Here is a 14,999-nt window from a genome sequence, read left to right on the forward strand (position 1 = left end):
TAATGTTTGGTTATTTGCAAATATGAGCTAAATAAATTGTGGTACATAGAGATGGCTTCTGCTACTGGAGGTAGTGGTGATGGTGGGGGAGATCGTCGTTCCTCTCGCGGCAAGGTGAAAACCATAGTTAGCCCTCACGATAAGCCAAAGAAAATGAGCGCGTGGGAGAAAGCAGTGCTTCGTTATTTGTGAAGATGTCATGAAGATGCTGTTGCGGCGGGTCAGGAAGCTCCTTTTGGTGGTCGTTATGCTCCACCGCCAGTCCCGGGTGTTTCAGGTCCACTTAGTACTACCGTTGCAGGAGGTACAAATAAACCACAGGATGAGGCTGGGTCAGTGAAACCTTCGTCTTCGCCGCCCAAGGATGCTTGAAGTCCTTCTAGATAGTACTTAGTGGATGGTTTGTCGTAGTGTATCATGTTGTTTGGGTCTGAAATTTTAATTTGTGTATTTCTATCTAAACTTTCAGCAATGTGATGGATAGTTTGATTGTAATCCATTTTCATGCGCAATACGATGCAGATGGATCAGCAATGGATGTATAACGTGGACAGACGGAGCAAGGAGTTTATTGATGGCTTGCATTATTTTCTTGAAGTGGCCAAACCGAACAAGCCAGAGAACGGGTTCATATGTTGTCCATGCACCCAATGCAGTAACAAGAAGGACTACTCAAAGGCTTCCTGGGGGACTATTCACAACCACTTGTTTAGATACGGTTTCATGCCAAACTATTTGGTTTGGACCAAGCACGGCGAAAGAGTGGTTTTAATGGAAGACGGCGAAGAGGAGGATGATGACAACATTCCAGACTGGGCTGCAGGCCAACCTTTTGCAGATACTACAATGGGCGAGGCTGATGAAGATGAGTTTGCAGAAGACGGCCCTACTGATGACCTTGGTCAGGTGCTAAGGGATGCACACAGAGATTGCGAAACTGACAAGAAAGCAGCAAAGTTGCAGCACATGATAGATGATCACCAAAAATTGTTGTACCCAGATTGTCAGCAGGGCCATAAAAAACTAGGTACCACACTAGAATTTATGCAATGGAAGGCCAAAAATGGTGTGTCCGATAAGGCATTTCAGGGGATGTTCAAAATTGTCAAGAAGATTCTTCCCGAGAATAATGAATTGCCATCCACAACATATGAAGCTAAACAGATTGTTTGCCCTCTGGGATTGGATGTTCAGAAGATACACGCATGCCCTAATGATTGTATCCTCTATCCTGGTGCTGAATACAAGGAACTGGATGCTTGTCCCCTGTGCGAAGCGCTGCAGTATAAGATCAGGCGAGATGATCCTGGTGATGTCGAGGGGCAGCCTCCCAAGAAGAGAGTTCCCGCGAAGGTGATCTGGTATTTCCCTATAATACCACGCTTGAAGCACTTCTTCAGGAACAAGTTGAATGCTAAGTTGATGCGATGGCACAAAGAAGAACGTAAGCAAGATAAGATGCTGAGACACCCCGCTGATGGGGCTCAATGGAGATCAATTGATAGAGCATTCCCAGACTTTGAAAGTGATGCAAGGAACATAAGGTTTGGTTTAAGTACTAATAGATTCAATCCATTCGGTGAGTGGAGTAGTGGTCATAGTACTTGGCCTGTGACTTTATGTATGTTCAACCTTCCTCCTTGGCTGTGCATGAAGCGGAAGTTCATTATGATGCTGGTGCTTATCCAAGGCCCAAAACAACCCGGCAACGACATTGACGTGTACCTAAGACCGTTGGTTGATGAACTTTTACAGCTCTATAAGGAAGAAGGTGTACGTGTGTGGGGTGAGGATAAACAAGAGATGTTTAACCTACAAGCATTGTTGTTCGTAACCATCAATGATTGGCCTACACTGAGTAACCTTTCGGGACAGACAAATAAGGGATATTGGGCCTGCACCCATTGTTTAGACGACACAGATAGCATGTATTTGAAACACTATAAGAAGGTCGTCTATATGGGTCATCGTCGATTTCTCCCTGCTCACCACCAGCTGAGAGACAGCGGGATGCATTTCAAAGTGGCGCCAGAAACTCATAAAAAACCTACACACCGTAATGGAAAGCATGTCTTTGAGATGATAAAGGATGTCAGGGTAGTCTTTGGAAAGGGTCTTGGTAGCCAACTTGTTCCGAACGACGATGACGGACGTGCAGCCATGTGGAAGGAGAAGTCAATATTTTGGGAGCTACCTTATTGGGAAATCCTAGAGGTCCGCAACGCAATAGACGTGATGCACCTGACGAAGAATCTTTACGTGAACGTGCTAGGCTTCATGGGTGTTTATGGGCCCTCAAAAGATATATTGGAAGCACGACAGGACCTGAAAGCCATGGGGCACGGGATGACCTACATCCGAAAAAGAGAGATAAAGGACAGTACTACTTATGTCCTGCCAGTTACACTCTTAGCAAGGAAGAGAAGGATAGCATGTTTGAATGCTTGAATAGTATGAAGGTCCCGTCTGGGTACTCCTCGAATATAAAGGGAATAATAAATATGAAAGAAAAGAAGTTCACAAATCTCAAGGCCCATGACTGCCACATGTTGATGACCCAGTTGCTTCCGGTTGCACTAAGAGGTGTTATACTAGAGAATGTCCGATTGCCACTCGTAAAGCTATGCACGTTTGTCATTGCGATTTTGCAGAAGGCAATCGATCCATCGAAGCTAACAAAGCTACAGAATGATGTGGTGCAATGTCTTGTCAGCTTTGAGTTGGTATTTCCACCATCCTTCTTCAATATTATGGCGCACCTCCTGGTTCACCTTGTAAAAGAGATTAGTATTCTCATACCAATATACCTGCACAATATGTGTCACACCCGATTTTAAGGATAAAATGGGATGCATAGTCTTATGTGCACCTTGAGATCAGTCACACACATAACCCGACAAATTATAAATAGTATCATCACAAGTGTTTATTACATAAGGAATAATAAGACATAGTCTTCACATAAATGTAGCGGAAGTATAAAGAAAGATTCTCTCACAGAAGCTCCATATCACAGGGACATCAACTGGTTGACCATAAGTCTAGTAATCCTTAGGAAAGTTGTCATTACCATAGCCATCTATTACCCATCTGGGATTTTTATCCAAATAAACAAAATAAACAAGCGTAAGTACGTGTCGTACTCAACAAGTGTAACATGGGGTTCATGAGGCCCAAAAGGCTTGACACAGGCTTAAAAAACATTTAGCTTTTAATTGTCACAATTTTAGCATAAGAGTAGCAACAAGTTGTTTCAATCCCAAAGTAAAACACATGATCATTGTAAACATGAATAATGAATAGCATAAACCAATAATTCTTAGTGATCATCTATTCCATAAGGGTTCCAAGGCCGCTCGTGACCGTGAGCATGGCTAATATACCAGTTTTACACTCTATAGAGGTTGTACACTTTCACTGTGAGTAGTGATTTACCCTTTCGCCTGAGGTCGCGAGCCTCTTAACCCACTACCAATGAAGGTCGGCAAGGTTCACTATAAAGTCTTTCAAATGTTCGTCTAATAAGTTAGGGCCATTATATTCACTCGGCAAACAGATGTAGAGCCCCCTTCCCGATGGCACATTGACGCGCAGCATATACTCATGGGGACAGAGGCCGCACTATACCCGATTCGTCAAGCCATTCTTACGCCAATAAAGGTAGCCACTAACAAGCTAGAAAAGGTCCTCATACTGAGCTAAAGCCAGAGCCATGTAGCCCTCATAGCTGTACTGTAAGTCCCAGATGATCACTTACAGATAAGTCCTTAGGGAGAGGAATCTGGAGCATTTAGAAAAGTAGCTAAATACTCTAGCCCCCTGTTTCCATGTTGCTAAAAAGTTATATTTTAATGTTTATTGCATATACCATTACTCAAGTTACAATATCATGGTTTAGTTGAGCACTAGCAAAGCTACCCAATGCATATCCCATAGGTGACAAGGTATAAGTTCAATTCTAGGGAATCCCTATGAAGGTGACACATGCAACATGAATTAAATGCATTAAGGTGAATAGGAAATAAGGATGATCCTTTGCTATACTTGCCTTGAACAAAGTGCTCCTGCTCGTCAAAGTAGTACTCTTGGTCATCCACAAATTGCTCACCGTCTATACTCAATATTCACAGCAACATACAAGCATCTAGAAACAATCATGCATAGCAAACAAAAACTATAGATTAGAGCAGTACACCAATCAACATAAAATCAAGATGAAAAGTTTGTAAAATGAATCTATGTCTCACTACAAACACACAGACGCGAAGATCACAAAAATCAGAGCTAAAACGAAGAAGTTATGAATTAAACAAGATTTCCTTTAGTAAAATAATAGATTAAATCTAACCTCGAATTTTAAAAAAGATGAAAACATACTTAACAGTAGTATGAACATGTAGATTATGGAATTACGAACCTAACGCAAGTGAAACGGACCAAATCGGAGTTAAAACGGAGATTTTATGGCCTACAGAAGATACTAGCAATCTTGTAAATAGATGAAACTTGATTTTCGAATTTAAATAAATAAATTCAGATATTAAACCAAGCCAAGGACTGTGGGTTCTATTGAGCAGAAGCTCGGGGGCTCTTTAGCAAAAATACAGGGATGACGGGTTGAGATCCAAATAATTATAAGGGCCTTTTGCAAAACAACAGGCGAAGGGGTATGTTCTAATCTCGGCCCTTGATTTTGGATAAGACGGTGTAGATCAGATCGGAGGAACGCGGCCACCGGAATAGAGCCAGGCACGGCGGATCTCCATGGATGGCGGCGAAGAGCTCACCAGCGCTCGTGGTTTAGGGCCTATGGGCCACAGTTAGGCACGGGGAAAGTTCAAGAAGCAAGAGGGGAAGATGGCGAACTCATCTTGGGTCTCGATGGGGGTCACGACGGCACGGTGGTGATGCCACGCTTGAATTGGTAGCTCGTTAGGTTTGGCGAGGTCGCGAGAATGGTAGAAAGCACGGGGAAGCAAGCGCGGCGCACCGTGAGCACTCTTACCAGATTCCAAAGCCCGGCGGACGGCCCTGGTGGACGTCAAAGCTGTGGCTTGGCGAATCACTTAGCAGTGGCATCTTTAGGGCGTGTGGTGGCGCTGTTAGGGTTTGAGCGAGGGCGGCGCTAGCACTAGGATGAGATAGGGAGGTGACACGAGCTCGAGCTACTATTTATGGGCCGAGCTGGCTTGCGGGTCACACCAGGCGCGGCATAGTGGACGCGGAATCAAAGCGGCGATGACGACAGTGAGGACTCCGATGCAGACACGGGAGGAAAGAGACGCGTCTGATGAGTGGGCCTGGGCTGTCAGTGAAATAGGAGGCATGGGCCACAGTTTCAGCGAAAGAGAGAGGGCGTGGGCGTGGCTGCTGACTACTGGGCCAAGCTAAACGGGCCACTACGGAAGGGAGAGCAGGCCACACGGGAACGGAATCCGGCCTGCGAGCGGGGAAACGGACCGCGCGGGCGAAGCTGGGCCACTGCGGGAAAAGTGGGAGTGAGGTGGGAGAAATAACAGGCCGTGCGGGAGTAGGCTGAGCTGGGCTACGGCGGCTCAAAGTCAAGGGAGGGAGAGAAAAATCCTTTTCCTTTTCTAAACTAATTTCCAAACAAATTTTGAATGCAAATTCAAATCAATTTGAAATCTGATTTCAGCCCACACAATACAAAAATAGTATGCAGCAGCATGAATGCATAAACATGTAGGTAAACCTTATATTTGATTTTAATTTAATAAACTTTATTATTTTTCTATGTTACATGCTCACACTAATGCATAAATAAATCCAATTCACCTATTTTCAAAATGTTGCAAAGTTTAGGGTGTTACAATTCTACCCCCCTTAAAATGAATCTCGTCCTTGAGATTTAGACGATGCTTACTCAAAAAGCTGCAGATATGTTTTTCTCATATCCTCTTCACTTTCCTAGGTAGCCTCATCTTCTGTATACTGATTACACTGAACCTTACACATCTTTATAACTTGGCTCCTCATAACTCTTTCCGCCTTCATCAAAATCCTCACCGGAAATTCCTCATATGCAAAATCTTCCTTAACTGTAAGCTCTTCTAACGGTATATGCTCCTCTGGTATATGCAAACATTTCTTTAATTGAGACACATGGAACATATCATGTACACCTGACAAACTCTTAGGCAATTCAAACTGATAAGCTACTTCTCCACGTCTCTCTAAAATCTTGAAAGGCTCAATATACCTTGGTGCTAATTTTCCTTTCCTGTTAAACCTTCTCACACTCCTCATAGGTGATATTTTTAGGTAAACATAGTCCCCTATTTCGAAAACCAATTCTCTTCTCCTAGTGTCGGCATAACTCTTCTGTCGAGACTGTGCCAATCTCAAGTTATCTCTAATCATTCTTACTTGCTCTTCTACGTCTCTTAAAACATCTGGCCCGAACACTTGAGTTTCTCCCGTTTGATTCTAAAACAACGGAGTTCTACACTTTCGTCCATACAAAGCTTCAAAAGGTGCCATATTCAGACTCTTCTGATAACTGTTGTTGTATGAGAACTCTGCATAAGGCAAACTCTTGTCCCAACTTGTACCATACTGCAATGCACAAGCTCTCAACATGTCCTCTAATATCTGATTAATCCTCTCAGTTTGCCCATCGGTCTGAGGGTGATACGCTGTACTGAAATTCAACTTTGTTCCCAATGAACTATGTAGTTGCTGCCAAAAATAAGACGTAAATTGAGTACCCCGATCAGACATAATTTTCTTGGAAACTCCATGTAGACACACTATCCTCTCCATATATAAATGGGCTAACCTTGGTCCATTATAAGTGCTTTTGATTGGTATAAAGTGAGCAACCTTAGTTAACCGATCCACTATCACCCATATTGAATCATAACCTCCCTAAGTGCGTGGTAATCCGACAATAAAATCCATACCAACTTCTTCCCACTTTCACTCAGGTATCTTCATGGGTTGTAATAATCCTACAGGTCTTTGATGTTCAGCTTTGACTCTCTGACATGTATCACATAAAGCAACATACTCAACAATATCTCTCTTCAGTCCGTACCACCAATACTTCTCCTTCAAATCCAAGTACATCTTGGTACTCCTGGGGTGAATAGAGTAAGCAGACTCATGTGCCTCACATAAAATTGCATCCTGTATAGCCTTAATCTCAGGTACACATAGTCTTTTACCAAACCACAGAGTTCCATTGTCATCCATATGGAATCCTGGTGCCTTACCAATCACTATGTTTTCTGCTATCTCTTTCAACTTCGCATCCTGTAACTGGCCCTTACGTATTTCTTTATCCAGTGTGGATTCTATCACCAACTCCACTGCATTAGTGACAAAGCCCAAGTTTAGTTGCTCAAATTCTACACACAACTCACTTGACATAGCTGCTACTTGCACCTCCTTGGCGTAACTCTTCCTGCTAAGAGCATCGGCAACAACATTCGCCTTTCCTGGATGATAGTGTACCTCCATATCAAAATCTTTAATCAACTCCAACCATCGACACTGTCTCATATTCAGATCTGTTTGAGTGAAAATGTACTTTAGACTCTTATGATCAGTATAAATATCACTCTTATGTCCGATAAGATAGTGCCTCCATATCTTCAGAGCATGAACCACTGCAGCTAACTCCAAATCATGAGTAGGATAGTTTAGCTCATGCTTTCTCAGCTATTGGGATGCATAGGCCACTACTCTTCCTTCTTGCATAAGAACACATCCGAGACCTTGACGAGATGCATCACAATAGATAGAAAAGCACTTGCTCAAATCTAGCAAAACCAATACTGGGTTGTAGTCAATCTCTTCTTCAATTCTTTAAAGTTAGCCTAGCACTTCTCGGACCACACAAACTTAGCATTTTTCTCCAACAAAGATGTCATAGGCTTTGCAAGTTTAGAGAAACCTTCTATGAACTTCTATAGTATCCAGCCAATCCCAAGAAACTATGAATCTCTCCTACATTAGTTGGTGGTTTCCAATTTAACACATCTCTCACGTTGCTTAGATCTACGGCTATTCCACCATTAGTGACAACATGGCCTAGGAAAGAAACTTCCTTCAACCAGAACTCACACTTGCTTTGCTTCGCATACAACTTGTGTTCTCTAAGCTTTTGTAGGACCAACCTTAGATGTTCAACATGCTCTTCTTCCGTTTTGGAGAATACTAATATATCATCAATAAATACCACCATAAACTTATCCAAAAACTCCATGAACACCTTATTCATCAAGTACATAAAGTATGCAGGTGCATTGGTCAAACCAAAGGACATAACCATGTACTCATACAATCCATACCTCGTGGTAAAGGTTGTCTTGGGTATGTCAGTTGCATGAATCTTCAACTAATGATAACCAGAACGAAGATCGATCTTACTTGTTCTTGATAGTAACCTCATTTAGTGACCGATAATCAACACACATTCTCTGGGTACCATCCTTCTTGTCAACAAATATAACTGGTGCTCCCCAAGGTGATGAACTAGGATGAATAAAACCTTTCTCCTATAACTCCTTTATTTGTTTCTTAAGTTCCTCTAGTTCATTAACCCCCATTCTATATGGACGCTTAGCTATAGGTGCAGTTCTAGGTAATAATTCAATAATAAACTCAATGTCATGGTCAGGTGGCATACCTGGCAAGTCATCAGGGAACACATCTGGAAACTCATCCACTACTAGGTCCTCCTTGTTGATGCTGTCATCAAGCTAGTTCACTATAGCTATCGGTTGCTTCTGCACTACAACATCGACACTGATCCTATCCCCATTCGGTGTGGTCACAACTACCTTCTCCTTACATTGAATCACTACTTGTTGTTGCATCATCCAATCCATACCCAGAATCACATCAATATCAGATGTTCTCAACACAATGGGGCTCACTTTGAACTCTACCCCCCTTAAGGATAGACTAGTCGGAAGACAACGATAAGAAGCTTGCATACTACCTCCTGGTGAGTTTACTAATATGGGATTTGGCATGGCACATAAGGGTATGCTATGCGTTCTAACAAATGCTAGTGATATGAATGAATGCGAAGCTCTAGAATCAAAAAGAACAGTGGCAGGAGTTGACTTGACATCGAACGTACCAAGCATGACTTCTAGTTCTACAAGCGCTGTCTCTATAGACACATGATTCACCTTGCCTATGTTGGGTGCTGGCTTCTGATAACTATTCTGCCTCTGTGGGGTCTGCTGGTTTGGCTTCTCAGGGCAATTATAAGACAGTTGACCCTCTTTACCATAGTGCAAGCACTTGTTCAGAGTACTAGGGGCACTGGTCTTCATGGGAGTATTGTTAGGCACTCCTTGTCATGGTGTCTGCTGACCACTATACTGCTGGGGATGTTGATTGTCATTCTGTTGCTAGTACGATGGACACTGCTGGTTTGGGTTACGCTGAGGATACTGACCATGGTTCCCCTGATTGGGTGGTCCTTGGTACCTCTGCTGGAAGCCTTGCTGAGGGTTGGTGCGTAGACAAGTATTGCTTCCAAAGGCCTATCCCTGAAGCCTTCTCTTCTTGGCCTTCATCTCTTTGCGCTTATTATCAATAACAATGGCGCGATTCACCAGCGTCTGAAAATTAGGGTATGTATTGGATATAAGCTATAGTTGCAGACCATCATACAAACCCTTGAGAAAGCGACATTGCTTATCAGCATCATCAGCCACCTCATTCGGAGCATAATGTGACAACTGAGCAAATTTGTCATGATACTTAGCCACAGACATAGATCCCTATTTAAGAGCTCTGAATTCTTCCTGCTTGAGCTCTATCAATCCTTCAGGTATGTGGTAGGATCTGAAATTCTCTCTAAACTCCTGCCAGGTGACAGGAGGAGCATTAGTGGGACATCCATACTCGAATGCCTCCCACCAGTCTTAGGCTTCTCCCTGAAGTTGTCTGGACGCGTACAACACCTTCTGCTGGTCATCGCACTACGTGATGTTGAGTTGCTTTTCCACTGTATGAAGCCAATCATCTGCTTCCAATGGATCAGTGGCATGAGAAAACACTAGGAGACGGCTCTTAAAGAATTCACCACGCTTGTCACGTGGTGCTCCACCAATCGGTAGGTTCTGCTGATTCTGCACTAGAGCTTGCATAAGCCATGTCTGCACTGTCAAAAGTTGCTCAATTATCGGTGTTGGTGGTGGTGGTGGATGTGGGGGAACACCTCCATGACCTCGGCCTCTTCCTCTTCCAGACATCTAACATCAAACACAAATATTCAAAATTTAGAGATTTCCAAGTTAGAATATATTCTGAAATTTTTTTGGATGAGTCCCAACATTAGCAGCTCGGTAAAACAGTCATATCTTGAGTTCTATATATCCAAATGAGGCGTTGTTTACATGGTTGGAAAGATTAAGAAATTATCTACAACTTTTATTAAGAACATATGCCCAGATTCTGTCGCTATGTTAATAAAAAGTAGGACACAACCAAAACTGTTCCAGATTCCAGACTGCGCAGAAACCTCAACTTAAAACTGTTATATCTCTCAAACTAGATCATATATATGGGTGATTCTAGAGGCATTGGAAAGATACTTAAGTCTAGTTACTCCCATAAAAATTTCATAATTTTTGGTTAATAAGGGCAGACTGCTCTGAAAAATAGATCCATGAGAACATGATGTACCAAACCCAACTATTTATTTAGTGACTCAAACTTTAATATTCTTAATTATGAAACTTACAGACATGCCCACAAAGTTCCATTCCAACTCACACATAAACATAATAACAAATCAACTAGGCACACCAAAGTTCACACCGCTCTTCTAGACTCGACTTAACTCAACATGACCTGTTCTACTAACGTCTTATTACATAAAAGGACTCCAACACCTATGGGCAAAATTTATGGGGAAGATCCTCATAGATCCTTAGCAGGTTGAGGCACACCGTTTGCTCATCTATGACTTGTCGATAACTCTTAAGGGTTTCCTAATGTACCCTCAACTGATCTTTCAATCGCCGAATCTTCGCTACTGACTCACAACCAAACTGTACCATCACTTGGGTAGTCGGATCTGTGCCCTGAGGGTCCATCATTGCCCACTCCAATTTAGGGTGTTGGCGAGGAAGGAAGTGGTATTGATCTTTCTCCATATCATCAAAGCGATGACCATGGAGACCCATGCAAGCTGCAGCAGCTGCATCTTCTATGCTATCCTCCATGGTGGCACAGTAAGCGTGATGCGCATAGTTTGAGTCCAACTGGTATGCTTCCTTCTCTCCATCCTGGATGGAGATGCACCTTGGTCTTCCAATAAGTGTCCTCTAGAGGGTGCGTACGCTCGGTGCAGACGTACTCCACAGCTGCGTCCCAATTAGCGTAGTAGGTCTGAAGAATCCCCATAAGTCAGTGGTGCGAGACGGAGGATTCACACCCTGGCTTGTACCAGATCTTGGTAGTCCATCCTAGGGGAGGGATCGGCTCATCCTCTTGAATGGCATCCATATAATCATCATCATCATCAGACAATACAACGACCTCCACTTCTTCGGGTTCTTCTTCTTCGGGCTCTTCCTGGAATAGCTCAGGCATAGGTGCAGGTGCTAGTGAGTCAACTTCTTGCTCATGGGGTTCCTCCTCCTCATGTGGCTCCATGGACTCATGCAAGCCACGAGGCGGGTAGTAGCCTCCAGTGCTGATGTGAGCGCTCTTATTGGCATGAGACATCTACAGAATTAGATTTAGTTAGAATAGAAGCAAAATTTTCATAACATAGTGAGGCAAAAGAAGCATAAAATCTAGCAAATAACAAGAGTCAGATGGAAAGCATGAAATGAGTGAAGCAAAAGAAGCTAAAATGACCATTGCTAACTAGGATTGCGTTCTATAGTCAACACGGCTCTGATACCAATCTGTCACACCCGATTTTAAGGATAAAATAGGATGCATAGTCTTATGTGCACCCCGAGATCAGTTACACATATAAGCCGACAAATTATAAATAGTATCATCATAAGTGTTTATTACATCACCAATAATAAGACATAGTCTTCACATAAATGTAGCATAAGTATAAAGAAAGATTCTCTTGCAGAAGCTCCATATCACAGGGACGTCAACTGGTTGACCACAAGTCTAGTAATCCCCAGGAAAGTCATCATTACCATAGCCATCTGTTACCCATCCGGGATTTTTATCCAAATAATCAAAATAAACAAGCGTAAGTATGTGTCGTACTCAACAAGTGTAACATGGGGTTCATGAGGCCCAAAAGGCTTGACACAGGCTTAACAGCATTTAGCTTTTAATTGTCACAATTTTAACATAAGAGTAGCAACAAGTTGTTTCAATCCCAAAGTAAAACATATGATCAATGTAAACATAAATAATGAATACCATAAACCAATAATTCTTAGTGATCATCTATTCCACAAGGGTTCCAACGCCGCTCGTGACCGTGAGCACGGCGGATATACCAGTTTTACACTCTGTAGAGGTTTTACACTTTCACTATGAGTCATGATTTACCCTTTCGCCCAAGGTCACGAGCCTCTTAACCCACTACCAAGGAAGGTCGGTAGGGTTCACTGTGAAGCCTTTCAAAGGTTCGTCTAACAAGTTAGGGCCATTAGATTCACTCGGCAAACAGATGTAGAGCCCTCCTTCCCGATGGCACAATGACGTGCAACCTATACATAAGAGGACAAAGGCCGCACTATACCCGATTCGGCAAGCCATTCTTATGCCAATAAAGGTAACCACTAACAAGCTAGAAAAGGTCCTCATACTGAGCTAAAGTAGAGCCATGTAGCCCTTATAGCTGTACTGTATGTTCCAGATGATCACTTACAGATAAGTCCTTAGGGAGAGAAATCTGAAGCATTTAGAAAGTAGCTAAATACTCCAGCCCCCTATTTCCAAGTTGCTAAAAAGTCATATTTTAATGTTTATTGCATATACTATTAGTCAAGTTACAAAATCATGGTTTAGTTGAGCACTAGCAAAGCTACCCAATGCATATCCCATAGGTGACAAGGTATAAGTTCAATTCTAGGGAATCCCTATGAAGGTGACACATGCAACATGAATTAAATGTATTAAGGTGAATAGGAAACAAGGATGATCCCATGCTATACTTGCCCTGAATAAAGTGCTCCTGCTCATCAAAGTAGTACTCTTGGTCACCCACGAATTGCTCACCATCTATACTCGATATTCATAGCAACATACAAGCATCCAGAAACAATCATGCATAGCAAACAAAAACTATAGATTAGAACAATACACCAATCAGCATAAAATCAATATGAAAAGTTTGTAAAATGAATCTACGTCTCACTACGAACACACAGACGCGAAGATCACAAAAATCAGAGCTAAAACGAAGAAGTTATAAATTAAACAAGATTTCCTTTAGTAAAATAATAGATTAAATCTAACCTCAAATTTTAAAAGTTGAAACATACTTAACAGTAGTATGAGGTGGAGCTGGCTTGCGGGTCACGCCAGGCGTGGCGTAGCGGAGGCGGAATCAAAGCGGCGACGGCGATAGTGAGGATTCCGGTGCGGACACGGGAGGAAAGAGACTCGTCTGACAAGTGGGCCTGGGCTGTCAGTGAAATAGGAGGCACGGGCCACGGTGTCAGCGAAAGAGAGTGTGCGTAGGTGTGGCTGCTGACTGCTGGGCCGAGCTAAACGGGCCAGTACGGATGGGAGAGTAGGCTGCGCGGGAACGGAATTCGGCCTGCGAGCGGGGAAACGGACCGTGCGAGCGAAGCTGGGCCGCTGCGGGAAAAGTGGGAGTGAGGTGGGAGAAATAACAGGCCATGTGGGAGCAGGCCAAGCTGGGCTGCGGCGGCCCAAAGTCAAGGGAGGGAGAGAAAATCCTTTTCCTTTTCTAAACTAATTTCCAAACAAATTTTGAATGCAAATTCAAATCAATTTGAAATTTGATTTTAGCCCACACAATACAAAAATAGTATGCAGCAGCATGAATGCATAAACATGTAGGTAAACCTTATATTTGATTTTAATTTGATAAAATTTATTATTTTTCTATGTTACATGCTCACACTAATTCATAAATAAATCCAATTCACCTATTTTCAAAATGTTGCAAATTTTAGGGTGTTACAATATGTGGCCTTTCGAGAGGTTCATGTCAGTTCTAAAAAACTATGTTCTTAATCATGTCCGTCCAGAAGGAAGCATCATAAAGGGATATGGGACAGAGGAGGTGATTGAGTTTTGTGTTGATTTTATTGACTCAATTGGGGTTCCAACTTCACGCCACGAGGGGAGGCTATGGGGAATGGGCACCCTTGGAATGAAAGTAAGTTTGAGCAATGATACTGATTTGTTCAACAAGGCACACTACACTGTTCTGCAACAGTAAACCTTTGTGGCTCCGTATATCGAGCAGCACAGGAAGATGCTAGTTTCCAAATACCCAACGAAATCCGATGCCTGGCTTATACATCGTCACTTGGAAACTTTTCCCTCCTGGTTGCGCCAACAACTTATGGGTAACTCTGAGATTCACCCACAGCTTGCTTGGTTAGCCAGGGGACCTTCTAGCACAATCGTGAAATTCCAAGGCTACGAGATAAATGGTTATACATTTTACATGAGATCCCAAGACCAGAAAAGCACGAACTAGAATAGTGGTGTCCACATAGATGTCATAGATAGAAACAGTAGCAATGACTCGTATTATGGTTTCATAGAGGAGATATAGGAACTCGAATATGGACCGCTGTGCACCCCTCTGTTTTGTTGCCAATGGGTGAAGCTAAATGGCATAACCAAAGATCAGTATGTAATGACAATAGTGGACCTGAGCAAGACTGGATATAGTGATGAACCATTCGTACTTGCCAATGATGTGCATCAAGTTTTCTATGTGAAGGACATGTCTAGCAAACCCAAGAGAAATCCAGAATAGACATGGGAGCCAAAGCGCCACATAGCTCTTCCAAGTAAAAGAAAACTCGTGGGAGTCGAGGACA

General features: G+C 42.8%; 1 pseudogene; it reads left to right on the forward strand.

The window, feature by feature from the left end:
• The first annotated feature begins 516 nt into the window (after positions 1 to 516).
• LOC136507853 (uncharacterized) lies at positions 517 to 14,650 on the forward strand (annotated as a pseudogene).
• The last annotated feature ends 349 nt before the right edge of the window (positions 14,651 to 14,999 follow it).

This window comes from Miscanthus floridulus, chromosome 15, assembly GCF_019320115.1.
Source record: "Miscanthus floridulus cultivar M001 chromosome 15, ASM1932011v1, whole genome shotgun sequence".
Classification (NCBI taxonomy): Eukaryota; Viridiplantae; Streptophyta; class Magnoliopsida; order Poales; family Poaceae; genus Miscanthus; species Miscanthus floridulus.